The following is a 15,694-nucleotide window of genomic DNA, read 5'->3' as shown; positions in this document are numbered from 1 at the left end:
CTTGGATTTTCCGTGTCGCTAGGCAAAGAACCTTGCAACCTAGCTTTTAATTCATTGACCAAATGTCCAACTTGTAACTCAAGGTTTCGAAGAGAGGCAGCTCGACTTTGTATCACCGCATCATTTTTGGCCATATAATTTCGCATTAGACTCTCTAAAGAACTCAGTTGGGAATTTTGAGAATGTTGTGAATGTCGGGGTTGTTGTGAAAAACCCGGTGGATATGCTTGTCTTCCTTGGGCTGGTGTGGTGCTTGAGCTTGCTCCTTGACCCCCCCCCCCCCCCAAGACAAATTAGGATGATTCTTCCATGCTTGATTGTAAGAATTTGAGAATGCCCCATTGTTTCTATTAAAATTCTGATTTCCCATGTAACAAACGGACTCCGGATTAGAGGGACACTTCTCAAACACATGGCCTTCTCCACAAAACACACATGAGACATCATCACTTTGAATGGGAGCAGCTGGCTGAATATTTTTAGCGTTCCCAATGCTCAAATTCTTTAATACATTCGTCATGGAAGCCATTTGAGCTGTCAAAGCCGTTATTGCATCTACCTCAAGGACCGGCACCACTTTTCTACTTGTTGGAGCTCTTGTGTTGGACCATTGGTAGTTGTTACTTGCAATGGTCTCAAAAATCTCAAATGCTTCGTTGTAACACTTCGAAAAAATAGCACCATTGGCTGATGCATCTAACACCATTCGAGAAGCTGCATTCAAGCCATTATAAAAAGTCTCCATTTGTATACAATGTGGAATGCCATGATGTGGACACTTTCGCAAAAATTCCTTAAACCTCTCCAACACATCACTTGTGGACTCATCTTCAAGTTGCTGAAAAGACAATATCTCACTTCTGAATTTTGCATTTCTAGTAGGAGGAAAGTATTTCCTGAGAAACTTCTCAGCAAGGTCATTCCAATTGGTAACAGAATCAGGAGGCAAAGTGTTGAGCCATGATCTAGCTCGGTCTCGTAGTGAGAATGGAAATAGCTTCAACCTTAACACCTCTTCAATCACTCCTTGGATCTTAAAGAGTCACTCACCTCCAAGAATGAACGGAGATGGAGGTGAGGATCTTAAGTTGGCATCCCGCTGAATTGCCCCATTGTTTGGAGCATTTGAAACATCACTAGCTTGAGCTCAAACTGCGGTGCTTGTATTTCAGGCCTCACAATGCCTGGATTGAGCTCATTAAACATGGGAGCAGCATACTCCCTTATAGCCCTTGCTCAATCATCTGCCAATATGATGGGATTAACAATTTGTTGAGCAATCCCATCATCATCAAGATTCTGAGCCATGATGTCTCGGCCCTTAGCCTTTTGAACCCTTCTTCTTCTTCTTCAAAATGTGCGTTCAATCTCGGGGTCAATAGGAGCAAGTTCAAAGTCCTCTTGTTGGTTCATACACTATAGATACCTGAGATTTCAAAGAACAACCAACAAGATTTAAAGCACAAAAAATTATTAGAATGCCAATTAGTTGATAAAACAAAATTTAGAACTTAAAGTCCCCAACAACGCCGCCAAAAACTTGTTGTGAAAATTTATATTGATTTATAATTGCGCAAGTGTACACCATCGCAAACAAGTAATACAATGATAAGTAATCAAAGTTCGTCTCCACAGGGACTTTTTACTAAATAATGGAAAATCAACTAAGAGCAATTCCAATAATTTCAAATAAAAAATAAAACAAAGTAACAAATTAATTTAAGAGCAAAATTCTTAACCTTAATTCTAAACTTGAGAAATAATATATTTTAAACTCAATAAACTAAAAATAAGAAGCTAAAAGTGATTAAAGTGGTGATAATTTTAGATTTGAAAAATAGACTTGGGTGATTAATTTCCACTTGTATGTCCCAGTTGATACAGCAAGGGAATATTGACATGGAGTTGTTTCAACACATCCTAAAACTTCCTAAATTGCCCATCTTGCTGCTGTTTCTGAATCTTTGAGGAAATAGAACGGGTGGTTTAGGACTAGAACATACCGGTGCGGATTGTTGACTGTCAGGTTGTTGACCCTTTGTTGTATCAACTGGTCTGGTATCAGCAAATTCCTGGACAGTTTTGTTACTCAATTTTTCGTCAGTTTGGATTGAAGTGGGCTCCGCACTACCCTTTATTTCCTCCTCAAAATTTTTCAGATTCTTGCCACTCCTTAGGTGAATGGCGTTGCATTGTTCCTTCCCATCCCTTCTTGGATTTTGCGTGTCGCTAGGCAAAGAACCTTGCGGCCTAGCTTTTGATTCATTGGCCAAATGTCCAAGTTGTAACTCAAGGTTTCGAAGAGAGGCAGCTTGAGTTTGTATCATCGCATCATTTTTGGCCATATAATTCCGCATTAGACTCTCCAAAGAACTCAGTTGGGAATTTTTAGCATGTTGTGAATGTCGGGGTTGTTGTGAAAAACCCGGTGGATATGCTTGTCTTCCTTGGGCTGGTGTGGTGCTTGACCTTGCTCCTTGACACCCCCCCCCCAAGACAAATTAGGATGATTCTTCCATGCTTGATTGTAAGAATTTGAGAATGCCCCATTGTTTCTATTAAAATTCTGATTTCCCATGTAACAAACGGACTCCGGATTAGAGGACACTTCTCAAACACATGCCCTTCTCCACAAAACACACATGAGACATCATTACTTTGAATGGGAGGAGCTGGTTGAATATTTTTAGCGACCCAATGCTCAAATTCTTCAAAACATTCGTCATGGAAGCCATTTGAGCTGTCAAAGCCGTTATTGCATCTACCTCAAGGACCCCCGCCACTTTTCTACTTGTTGGAGGTCTTGTGTTGGACCATTGGCAGTTGTTACTTGCAATGGTCTCCAAAATCTCAAATGCTTCGTCGTAAGACTTTGAAAAAATAGCACCATTGCCCGATGCATCTAACACCATTCGAGAAGCTGCATTCAAGCCATTATAAAAAAGTCTCCATTTGTATACAATGTGGAATGCCATGATGTGGACACTTTCGCAAAAATTCCTTAAACCTCTCTCGCGCATCACTTGTGGACTCATCTTCAAGTTGCTGAAAAGACAATATCTCACTTCTAAATTTTGCATTTCTAGTAGGAGGAAAGTATTTCCTGAGAAACTTCTCAGCAAGGTCATTCCAATTGGTAACAGAATCAGGAGGCAAAGTGTTGAGCCATGATCTAGCTCGGTCTCGTAGTGAGAATGGAAATAGCTTCAACCTTAACACCTCTTCAATCACTCCTTGGATCTTAAAGAGTCACTCACGTCCAAGAATGAACGGAGATGGAGGTGAGGATCTTCAGTTGGCATCCCGCTGAATTGCCCCATTGTTTGGAGCATTTGAAACATCACTAGCTTGAGCTCAAATTGCGGTGCTTGTATTTCAGGCCTCACAATGCCTGGATTGAGCTCATTAAACATGGGGGCAGCATCCTCCCTTATAGCCATTGCTCGATCATCTGCCAATATGATGGGATTAACAATTTGTTGAGCAATCCCATCATCATCAAGATTCTCAGCCATGATGTCTCGGCCCTTAGCCTTTTGAACCCTTCTTCTTCATCTTCAAAATGTGCGTTCAATCTCGGGGTCAATAGGATCAAGTTCAAAGTCCTCTTGTTGGTTCATACACTATAGATACCTGAGATTTCAAAGAACAACCAACAAGATTTAAAGCACAAAAAATTATTAGAATGCCAATTAGTTGATAAAGCAAAATTTAGAACTTAAAGTCCCCAACAACGGCGCCAAAAACTGGTTGTGAAAATTTATATTGATTTATAATTGCGCAAGTGTACACAATCACAAACAAGTAATACAATGATAAGTAATCAAAGTTCGTCTCCGCAGGGACTTTTTACTAAATAATATAAAATCAACTAAGAGCAATTCCAATAATTTCAAATAAAAAATAAAACAAAGTAACAAATTAATTTAAGAGCAAAATTCTTAACCTTAATTCTAAACTTGAGAAATAATATTTTAAACTCAATAAACTAAAAATAAGAAGCTAAAAGTGATTAAAGTGGTGATAATTTCAGATTTGAAAAATAGACTTGGGTGATTAATTTCCACTTGTATGTCCGAGTTGATAGAGCAAGGGAATATTGATATGGAGCTGTTTCAACACATGCAAAAACTTCCTAAATTGCCCATCTTGCTGCTGTATCCGAATCTTTGAGGAAATGGAACAGGTGGTTTAGGACTAGAACATACCGGTGCGGATTCTTTTCGTCGGGTTGCCGACCCTTTGCCGTATCGGTCTGCGGATCGCAAATTCCCCGGATGCTTTGTTACTCAATTTTTCGTCAGTTTGGATTGAAGTGGGCTCCCCACTACCCTTTATTTCCTCCTCAGAATTTTTCAGATTCTAGCCACTCCTTAGGTGAATGGCGTTGCATTGTTCCTTCCCATCCCTCCTTGGATTTTCCGTGTCGCTAGGCAAAGAACCTTGCGGCCTAGCTTTTAATTCATTGGCCAAATGTCCAAGTTGTAACTCAAGGTTTCGAAGAGAGGCATCTTAACTTTATATCATCGCATCATTTTTGGCCATATAATTCCGCATTAGACTCTCCAAAGAACTCAGTTGAGAATTTTTAGCATGTTGTGAATGTCGGGGTTGTTGTGAAAAACCCGATGGATATGCTTGTCTTCCTTGGGCTGGTGTGGTGCTTGACCTTGCTCCTTGACACCCCCCCCCCCCAAGACAAATTAGGATGATTCTTCCATGCTTGATTGTAAGAATTTGAGAATGCCGCATTGTTTCTATTAAAATTCTGATTTCCCATGTAACAAACGGACTCCAGATTAGAGGGACACTTCTCAAACACATGGCCTTCTCCACAAAACACACATGAGACATCATCACTTTGAATGGGAGCAGCTGGCTGAATATTTTTAGCGTTCCCAATGCTCAAATTCTTCAAAACATTCGTTATGGAAGCAATTTCAGCTGTCAAAGCCGTTATTGCATCTACCTGAAGGACCCCCGCCACTTTTCTACTTGTTGGAGCTCTTGTGTTGGACCATTGCTAGTTGTTACTTGCAATGGTCTCCAAAATCTCAAATGCTTCGTCGTAAGACTTCGAAAAAATAGCACCATTGGCCGATGCTTCTAACACCATTCGAGAAGCTGCATTCAAGCCATTACAAAAAAGTCTCCATTTGTATACAATGTGGAATGCCATGATGTGGACACTTTCGCAAAAATTCCTTAAACCTCTCCCGCGCATCACTTGTGGACTCATCTTCAAGTTGCGTAAAAGATAATATCTCACTTCTGAATTTTGCATTTCTAGTAAGAGGAAAGTATTTCCTGAGAAACTTCTCAGCAAGGTCATTCCAATTGGTAACAGAATCAGGAGGCAAAGTGTTGAGCCATGATCTAGCTTGGTCTCTTAGTGAGAATGGAAATAGCTTCAACCTTAACACCTCTTCAATCACTCCTTGGATCTTAAAGAGTCACTCACCTCCAAGAATGAACGGAGATGGAGGTGAGGATCTTCGGTTTTCATCCCGCTGAATTGCCCCATTGTTTGGAGCTTTTGAAACATCACTAGCTTGATCTCAAACTGCGGTGCTTGTATTTCAGGCCTCACAATGCCTGGATTGAGATCATTAAACATGGGGGCAGCATACTCCCTTATAGCCCTTGCTCGATCATCTGCCAATATGATGGGATTAACAATTTGTTGAGCAATCCCATCGTCATCAAGATTCTCAGCCATGATGTCTCGGCCCTTAGCCTTTTGAACCCTTCTTCTTCTTCTTCAAAATGTGCGTTCAATCTCGGGGTCAATAGGAGCAAGTTCAAAGTCCTCTTTTTGGTTCATACACTATAGATACCTGAGATTTCAAAGAACAACCAACAAGATTTAAAGCACAAAAAATTATTAGAATGCCAATTAGTTGATAAAACAAAATTTAGAACTTAAGTGTTGGGTTTTATGCCCTAAATAAAACTCATTTCAATATAATCAGATTTACTTATTAATATAGATTAGAAATAACATTTAATGTTGCATGGTTCACATGATTTATTTCATGATTATATGTACATAATGTATAGATTCATCTGAAACCCTTTTCACATACTTGATCCTGTTTATTGTGCCGTCAACACATTGGAAAGTAAACATGACTTTGTGAATAAAGTTTCCTAGATTTATCAGACATAGGGTTTTACTGATATGATAATCTACAACAGAGTTTACTTGCATTTGGAGAAGTGCTATGTTCTTTCCAGAGCATTGGTTAAAGTAAAGTTGAGGTTGGATGCATGGAGTATGCATCGGAAGGGACCGATATTGAACTTTGACTTAGATTTAATTAAACTTACCGTAAAATCTATTCAAGTCAATATCGCCTAGTTTATCCTAGATCAAATGATCTTAATCCTGTTATGATTAGGCCCAATCTTGAAAGGCTATTCGTGTTCCTTGAATTGTTAGTTAAGCCTACTTTTAAGTCAGGGTGATACGTACTTTTTGGGAACACGGTAGTGCAATTGAGTGGGAGCGCTAGCATAAACATGGAATCTATAGCTTCTATCTGGCGAATAGTAAGCAAAGGATGTTCTCCTTCGAGCTTGACCAAACAAAAATAAATGGTGGAGATCTCATTTCACATAAGCTGAAATATCATTTATACGGGGTCAAGTGTTTTAAGGATAAAATACATAGTAGGGTGTTACGGTAATTTAATCCCTTTACTGTGTAGATCATTCATATAGAGGATAATTGATCACATTAGGATTATAACAATGGATAACTAATGATGTGTCTATATGGTGGAACATATAGAGCATTCTATATACTGAGAGTGCAATTCTAAGTTCTATGCGTGGATTCAACGAAGAATTAATAAGTTAGTGAATTTTAGTGCTAAATTCTTGATCTACTTATTGGAAGCTCGGTTATATAGACCCATGGTCCCCCCACTAGTTGAGATAATATTGCTTGTAAGACTCATGTAATTGGTTTTGATTAATCAATTATAATTCTCAAATTAGACTATGTCTATTTGTGAATTTTTCACTAAGTAAGGGCGAAATTGTAAAGAAAGAGTTTATAGGGGCATATTTGTTAATTATGATACTTTGTATGGTTCAATTAATAAATATGATAAATGACAATATTATTTAATAATTATTTATAGTTATTAAATAGTTAGAATTGACATTTAAATGGTTGAATTAGGAAATTGGCATTATTGAGAAAATTAGATACAAAAGGTGTTAAAATTGCAAAATTGCAAAAAGCAAGGCCCAATCCACTAAGTGCATGGCCGACCACCTTTGTAGCTATTTTAAGTTGATTTTTTCATTATTTTAATGCCATATAATTCAAATCTAACCCTAGTGGAATGCTATAAATAGATAGTGAAGGCTTCAGGAAAATAAGACTTTTCTTCTGACACTTTCTGAATTAGAAAAAATCGAGCCTTCTCTCTCCCTATCTTTAGCTGACCACTCTCTCTCCCTATCTTTAGCTGACCACTCTCTCTCTTCTTCTTCAATATTTCGAAATCCTTAGTGATTAGAGTAGTGCCCACACACATCAAGCAATACCTCAATCATAGTGAGGAAGATCGTGAAGAAAGATCATCAGCAAAGGAGTTTCAGCATCAAGGCTAGGATTCAGAGAAAGAGATCCAGGTTCAGATATTGATAATGCTCTGCTACAGAAAGGAATCAAGGGTTAGATATCTGAACGGAAGGAGTCATTTAATTCCGCTGCACCCAATGTAAGGTTTCCTAAACTTTATATGTGTTTATTTCATCGTTTTAGAAAGTTCTTATTTAGGATGTTAATAAACATACTTGTGAGTAGATCTAAGATCCTGGTAAAATAATTTCCAACAACTAGCCTCAGAGCCATGATAATTGATTTACTTTCAAGAAATTTAGACTTTAAAACGATTGTTTGTATGTTCTTTGGATGGTATCATGTTGTATTGAGTGTTATTTGATGATTGATTGATGTTTGTAAATTTTCGTGAAAAATAATTGCGATTCTGTTTCTGGAATTATTTTTATTGGATAGTATGGAAAAAATTAAGCAAGTTAGCCTTTTACAGAACTCAATTTGGATTTTATTTGAATTAGTTATGAATTTTTGAAGATTTGAAAAAATCGGGGCTGTGCTGAAATTTTCCTGCGATCGCAGAACTGTCCGTACAGTTCACAATTTTTTCGTTTTTCTTCGTTTTTCATGCTTTTTCATGGAATTAACTTCCGATTTTTTGTATGGTTTTCAATATATACAATTACTATTCCTAATTCAATTCTAATTATCATTTTGAATTAATTTAATTTTTTTTTTTAAATTTAATTCAAGATATTAGTGTAATTTGAATTTGAATAGAATTAGTATCTATCTTCTTGCTTAAAAATCTATCTTATTTTTAAATTTGATTATATCTTATCTTATTTTTAAATTTAAGGTCAGATTTTTTATATATTTTTTTTAAATTAAATCTTTTTACATATTTTGACCTTATTTAAATTTAAAATAAGATATTTATAATCATGTAATTTTAAATAGATATAAGATATTTTGCTAACTTTTACATTTTTTTATTTTATTTATTCAAATTAAATTTAAAATCTGAAAAGATATTTCATTTATCTTTTCTAATTTTTATTTAATTTCTGTTTTTAAAATAACATTTAATTTTTAAAAGTAGTTAGCAAATTTTGAAATGATATTTAGGTTGGTTGAAACCTAATTTTTCAAAAATTGTAGGTTTAATTTTAAATTTAAATTTTTAAAAAATTTCGAATTTGTCAAATTTTTTCGAAATTTTTTTTATTTAATTAATTATTTTCGAAATTAAATATTTAATTTAAAATTAAATAAATCCTACATCCAAGTAACCTTGTTGCAGGAGTATGTGTTTTAGCTTATGTGTAAGTTTTCAAAACCTATTATTACTTGATTGCAAATAGCCATGGTTACTTTTTGCCAGATCTAATGATTTGATGGCTCCCTTGGTCAAGTTAATAATTTGTAACATGTATATTTACAATCTTCTTTCATCTGTGTATGACCTAGCAACATGATAGGACCCATCCAAAGTGTGCCTGTGTGAGCCTATGTGTTTAATTTGATTATAGATACATATAGGTTGTTGTTGTTAAAATAAATTATCATAGTTCTTGATAGAATTTATTTAGGCCCATTTAGTTTTGGGGCCTATTCAATTAATAACAGTTGTTCTTATTAAGGTTAAATTCCTCTCTTTTGGGCCTTGTGTGAGATTTGGGAGCCATAGAAGTGGGTACGACATACTGAACCCAGCACCCCCTCACATGAACCACCCCAATTGTGAAGGCCCATTTGCCTGATTTGAACAACTGTACTAGGTTAATTACACTAGTTTAACCTAATAAAAATTGATTAGCAACATAATTAATTTAATTTATTTTGAAATTAATTTAAGAAAATTATAGTTTAAGGAATTTTTTATTCTAAGCTAAACTATATGTATTTTCTTGTATTTAATTAAATATAGAATTATAACCATCTAGATTCTTTCTGGAACTTAATTTAAATTTTTCATTAAATATTCTTATTTAAGTTGATATTTAGTTATCTACAACTAACCAACTTAAATCTGAATATCTTTTGAATTTCAAATTTCAAAATTAAGTTGAGGAATTTTAGGCATTGGTTATTAAGATTCTTTAGATATTTTTTAAGTTAATATCTTTTCGAATATTAACTTAAAATGGAATATTTTAGATATTTTTTAAGTTAATATCTTTTCAAATATTAACTTAAATGGAATATTTTCAAATTAAGTGGTTACAACTTAATTTTTGATATTTAATTAAATTTAAATTTGAAAATATTTAAGTTCTAGATTTTTTCTAATACAACTTAAATTAGATATTTTTTCAAATTTTGTGGAAAAGATACTTAGTCAAATAAGATATTTTCTAGATAGTTATTTCTAGACTACTTATTATTTCTAATATTAAATAGGAAATATCATACATTGTGAAATTTATTATTTATTAATTAATTTTGGTACAATTTATTTTAAGTATATTTTTCCTAGTATTAAACTAGAGATTAATAATTAAGCCTTCTCTACACTTAATTATTTATTTCTTGAATTTAATACATTTAGTTAATTTGAAAATTAAATATCTAAGTTGATTTTTATCATCATACTTAAATATTTCTTTTTCATGACATTTAATTAAATAGAAAATTATTTTTAGTTGAAATTTATTTTTTCAACTAAATTTAAATAATTTTCAAAATATATTTTTTTCTTTATTTTATTAATCAATTTTCGAAATTGCATTTCTTAAATGCTAGAATTTCGAATTTTATCTTGAAAAATAGATTAAGTTGTAAATTAATTATTTATTTTAATTAATTCATGAATCAACTTAAATGAATGATTTTTTCATTTATTGATTAATTTAAAATAAATTGAATTAAAGTATATTATTAGAAATTGAATTAATTAGTCAAAGGAAAATCTAGATAGATGATATTTTTGCTTGAAGTATTTTTCTAGTGTATTTAATTAAATAGAAAATTAATATTTAAGTTGATTTTCATCATCATACTTAAATGTTTGAAATTTTTCTTATATATTTAATTAAATAGGAAAATTATATTTTTTGTTGTAAATTAATTTTATTAATTAATTTTGGGCCAACATTAAATTAGAATAATTTTTCCAGGATTAATTTTTTATTTTAACATGCATTTTCGAAAATTGTATTCTTAAATACTTTAATTTTTCGAAATGCAATATATATTTATAGAAAATTAAATTTGAGTTGTAAATTAATTTATATTAATTTTGTAACAACTTAAATTGAATATTTTTCTAAATATTTATTGGAAATTATTACTAAGATGGAAATAATTCATGTTATTTTTATATCCATCTAAGTAAAATTTATAAATATTAAATTAAAATTTATATTTAGAATTTTTCATTATAAATTGGAAATTTTAAATAAATATATATTTAAAATAAATAGATTAAATAAAGAGAATCAAAGAAAATACAACTCACTTTAAATAATGAGCTTAATTATTATTAAGATATTCGATCTCCATTGTTGGTCTTACAAAAGTTAAATATTTTCAATATAACCTCGAGACGCTAGACTTCGTCCCCCTATGGATGGTTATTCGTTGAACGCATTTAACACCGTAAGATTTCATTTGATAAGTGTTTTGTAAGTTTTCGTCTCTATTAGACTCTCCCCAACGGTGACTACTTAGAGATAAACTTATGAAAGATGAAACAATGGTGGAAGCTCATAAAATGAGAATAACCTTGACTCTCGCCTACCGGGACAACGTTGGATTCTTATTTTGATCGAATAAAAGGTTCCTAGAATGGTTTCTATTTTAGATGAGCTGACAACTCTATTCAATAAATGATGCTTTGACTCTCGCCTACCGGGACAGTGTATCAGTTTGTTGAAAACCTTGGAAATTATTTAGGATTGTATGTTTTAGTATTTTCACTAGTCATTCCTACTTGCTATATGTTTATAATTTCTGAATTGTGTATGAATTTATATTGAACCATGTTATTTTCTGTTATTAAGTTGTAGTTTAATTTCGAATCTTCATTGTTGGTCTAACATGTTTGTTTTTCTAATGAGATAAATCCCTAATGGATTTTCACCATTAGACATACATAATAGTGTAAGATCTCGAAAGATAAGTATTGTATATGCGACATCTAACTGTTCATCAATTGATGACACCTTAGACTAGTATTTTTACAATATGAAACAAGAAGATTACATAAATAAGATTACTTTGTCTTTCGCTAATCGAAGCATCGTTGGATTCTTATTTATAAACGAAATTATCCTAATTCCTCTTAGCTTATTCATTTCGAATTAGCTTCAAAACATATCATTGGATGAATGGTCTATAAATCATTTCATGTCATTATATTTTCTCTTAAGAAATTAAATGACGCATATGATTATAATCCCGAAATTCTATTCCCAATTGATATAAATCCTCAATCTTAGAAATCTCCTACTTGTATGGGCAAATCTGACTTAGAGTTTGTATTAGTAGTGGTGGTCCAAGAAAGAATTACTCATTATATTTGGTTGAATTTAAGTCTTTGACTTTAATTTTAGAATCCAAACAGAAATTTTCTTATATCTCTAATTCCAGAATACAATACAGTTACACTTTCTCAAGTGTTTAATATCCATCTTCTATTAATGGATTAAAACTGTATGGAATATGAGTTAGGTATTCTGTGACAGGATCCACTTGCACTATTCTAAAATTCTTTTATAAACCTATGTCATCAAAAGACACTACTATTTTTTTTAATCTATGGCATTTGTATCTTGTTCATAATGATTTTGACAAGATCAATCTCTGCAAAGACTTAATATGCCTATATCCACTGAAAGTAGTTCATCTCATTCGCAGATAAACGTACATTCAGGGGTGGATATGAGTTTTTTTTTTCGTTGTATTCTTAAAACGATAACTCTAGATTATACCTTTTAGCATGAAATTTGAAATGTTTGAAAATTTCATTGATTTCTAGCAATGGTTAAAACTATTATGGTAAGTGATTAAAGATCTTAAGAACTGATAGGGGTGGAGAAATAGTTAGTAGATATGCAGTTCAAAGATCATTAAATTGATTTTTGAATTATATCCAAACTTACCTCTCAAGAAATTTTGAGTTGCATATTGATGATTAGTTACTAGTCGTTGCCTAAATCCTTCTATGGTAATACAATTTCAGAATGATGTAATGGTTGGGTACTTAATGTAAATCATTACTAGATTCATGGATGACCTAATCAAAATCTTAAGAAAAGCTAGAACTGTTAACCATGGTTTGTTAGCTATTCTAAGTGATTAGGGGTGGACCATCCCATTGTCAATAGATAAGAAAGTGTTTGTTCAAACAAATACTACTTTTCTAAGAAAATGACTAAGTCTGAAAAACAAGTAGCAAATAAAGGAGATATTTAATTCTTGATTCCAAAAGTGTTCTATCATCTTATTTGATATATGATGATCCCACTGCCTCTGTTGTCTTGTCACAACCGAAGAGATCAATACCATTTAGTTTTCTTCGACATAATTCACGGTACCTTGTCGTAGTGGGAGAGTTTCTAGGAACTCACCTTCTTATGACTTGGGAGACACTAGTGATTAAAATCCATTGTGAGTTCAAACAAGTAATGGATTGTCAAGATAAGAAACTAAGAAGAAAAGCCAATGGAACTATGGTTTAATCCATTCACATGGAATAACCTAAAGTTTTCTATTACAAGGACATAAAAGGAAATTTTAGTTAATAAGTCTATTCTATGGACTTAACAAACTTCCTGTTCCTAGTATTATAGGTTTGAGTTTATCTAAACCTATGGGTTGTGATATACCTGGTAATTACTTACTCTAATGCAAGCAACTTACTTTAGTAAGATGCTGAAGCATTTTCTTTCTAATGGCAATCTATAGAAGCTTCACAACTTCTTAGGTATAGATTTTATTTATCTAAGGAAAAGTCTGAACTATTCCAGAAAAGATAAAGCCATGAAAGAATTTCTTATATCAACAGTGAGAGGTCTTAGATATGCTTTTGTATGCCTTAGACCAGACACCTGCTGTTGAGTAGGAGTAATGAGTAGCTATCAGATTAATCCAGGAGAAGAACATTGGAAGACAATCAAGTAAATCTTAAGATAAAGAAGAGGAACTATATGTTAGTCTATAAGGGTGTGTTTAAAACTCTTAGACTACACCATATCAGATTTTGAAATTTGCCTTTGTGCTAGTAAATCTTTCTGATAAGATGGTGGTTACTCTGGGGGTGGAATAGTGATTTTGGAGAAGTGTAAAAACCTATCTGAAGTCTCTAGGTCTACCAGAGAGGGACTGAATGTTAAGGTTGCAGGAAAGGAACTTATTCAGTCTAAGGAAAGTTCTATACATTTTTGGCATCATTCCAAATTGCCTTAAACTACTAGTGTTAATTTCCTGATTAACCAAAAGTAGTTGCCAAAGATATAGAATCCAGTATCCCAAGAGAGTAGACATATAGAGAGGAATTTCACATTATCAATGATTTTGTGATTAAAGGAAGAGTAATAGTGGAGAAAAGGTTGTGGTTAATTAAACCTTTCAGATCCTATTACGAGGAGTTTACTACTACTACACTTGATTTGTATATCAAGGTGTTGAGATTATTTGAAACGCACTTTTTGTTTTATATTAGTGCAAGTGGGAGTTTTTTGGGTTTTATGCCCTAAATAAAACTCATTTCAATATAATAAGATTTACTTATTAATATAGATCAGAAATAACATTTAATGTTGCATGGTTCACATGATTTATTTCATGATTATATGTACATAATGTATAGATTCATCTGAAACCCTTTTCACATACTTGATCCTGTTTATTGTGCCGTCAACACATTGGAAAGTAAACATGACTTTGTGAATAAAGTTTCCTAGATTTATCAGACATAGGGTTTTACTGATATGATAATCTACAACAGAGTTTACTTGCATTTGGAGAAGTGCTATGTTCTTTCCAGAGCATTGGTTAAAGTAAAGCTGAGGTTGGATGCATGGAGTATGCATCGGAAGGGACCGATATTGAACTTTGACTTAGATTTAATTAAACTTACCGTAAAATCTATTCAAGTCAATATCGCCTAGTTGATCCTAGATCAAATGATCTTAATCCTGTTATGATTAGGCCCAATCTTGAAAGGCTATTCGTGTTCCTTGAATTGTTAGTTAAGCCTACTTTTAAGTCAGGGTGATACGTACCTTTTGGGAACACGGTAGTGCAATTGAGTGGGAGCGCTAGCATAAACATGGAATCTATAGCTTCTATCTGGCGAATAGTAAGCAAAGGATGATCTCCTTCGAGCTTGACCAAACAAAAATAAATGGTGGAGATCTCATTTCACATAAGCTGAAATATCATTTATACGGGGTCAAGTATTTTAAGGATAAAATACATAGTAGGGTGTTACGGTAATTTAATCCCTTTACTGTGTAGATCATTCATATAGAGGATAATTGATCACATTAGGATTATAACAATCGATTAATAAATATGATAAATGACAATATTATTTAATAATTATTTATAGTTATTAAATAGTTAGAATTGGCATTTAAATGGTTGAATTAGGAAATTGGCATTTTTGAGAAAATCAGACACAAAAGGTGTTAAAATTGCAAAATTGCAAAAAGCAAGGCCCAATCCACTAAGTGCATGGCCGGCCACCTTTGTAGCTATTTTAAGTTGATTTTTTCATTATTTTAATGCCATATAATTCAAATCTAACCCTAGTGGAATGCTATAAATAGATAGTGAAGGCTTCAGGAAAATAAGACTTTTCTTCTAACACTTTCTGAATCAGAAAAAACTGAGCCTTCTCTCTCCCTATCTTTAGCTGACCACTCTCTCTCTCTTCTTCTTCAATATTTCGAAATCCTTAGTGATTAGAGTAGTGCCCACACACATCAAGCAATACCTCAATCATAGTGAGGAAGATCGTGAAGAAAGATCATCAGCAAAGGAGTTTCAGCATCAAGGATTCAGAGAAAGAGATCCAGGTTCAGATATTGTTAATGCTCTGCTACAGAAAGGAATCAAGGGCTAGATATCTGAACGGAAGGAGTCATTTAATTCCGCTACACCCAATGT

At 33.1% G+C, this 15,694-nt stretch overlaps 3 non-coding genes across 3 annotated transcripts; all 3 read left to right on the top strand.

The window, feature by feature from the left end:
* The first annotated feature begins 761 nt into the window (after positions 1 to 761).
* On the top strand, positions 762 to 868 carry LOC115696158 (small nucleolar RNA R71). The gene has a single exon (XR_004007749.1). It is a non-coding gene; the product is annotated as a small nucleolar RNA R71 (small nucleolar RNA).
* Positions 869 to 2,968: 2,100 nt separating this feature from the next.
* On the top strand, positions 2,969 to 3,075 carry LOC115696164 (small nucleolar RNA R71). The gene has a single exon (XR_004007756.1). It is a non-coding gene; the product is annotated as a small nucleolar RNA R71 (small nucleolar RNA).
* Positions 3,076 to 5,172: 2,097 nt separating this feature from the next.
* On the top strand, positions 5,173 to 5,279 carry LOC115696145 (small nucleolar RNA R71). Its single transcript, XR_004007736.1, has one exon. It is a non-coding gene; the product is annotated as a small nucleolar RNA R71 (small nucleolar RNA).
* The last annotated feature ends 10,415 nt before the right edge of the window (positions 5,280 to 15,694 follow it).

The sequence above is a fragment of the Cannabis sativa genome, chromosome 6, assembly GCF_029168945.1.
Source record: "Cannabis sativa cultivar Pink pepper isolate KNU-18-1 chromosome 6, ASM2916894v1, whole genome shotgun sequence".
Classification (NCBI taxonomy): Eukaryota; Viridiplantae; Streptophyta; class Magnoliopsida; order Rosales; family Cannabaceae; genus Cannabis; species Cannabis sativa.
The sequence above is the reverse complement of the archived record's forward strand: the minus strand, read 5'-3'. Positions and strand labels throughout refer to the sequence as shown.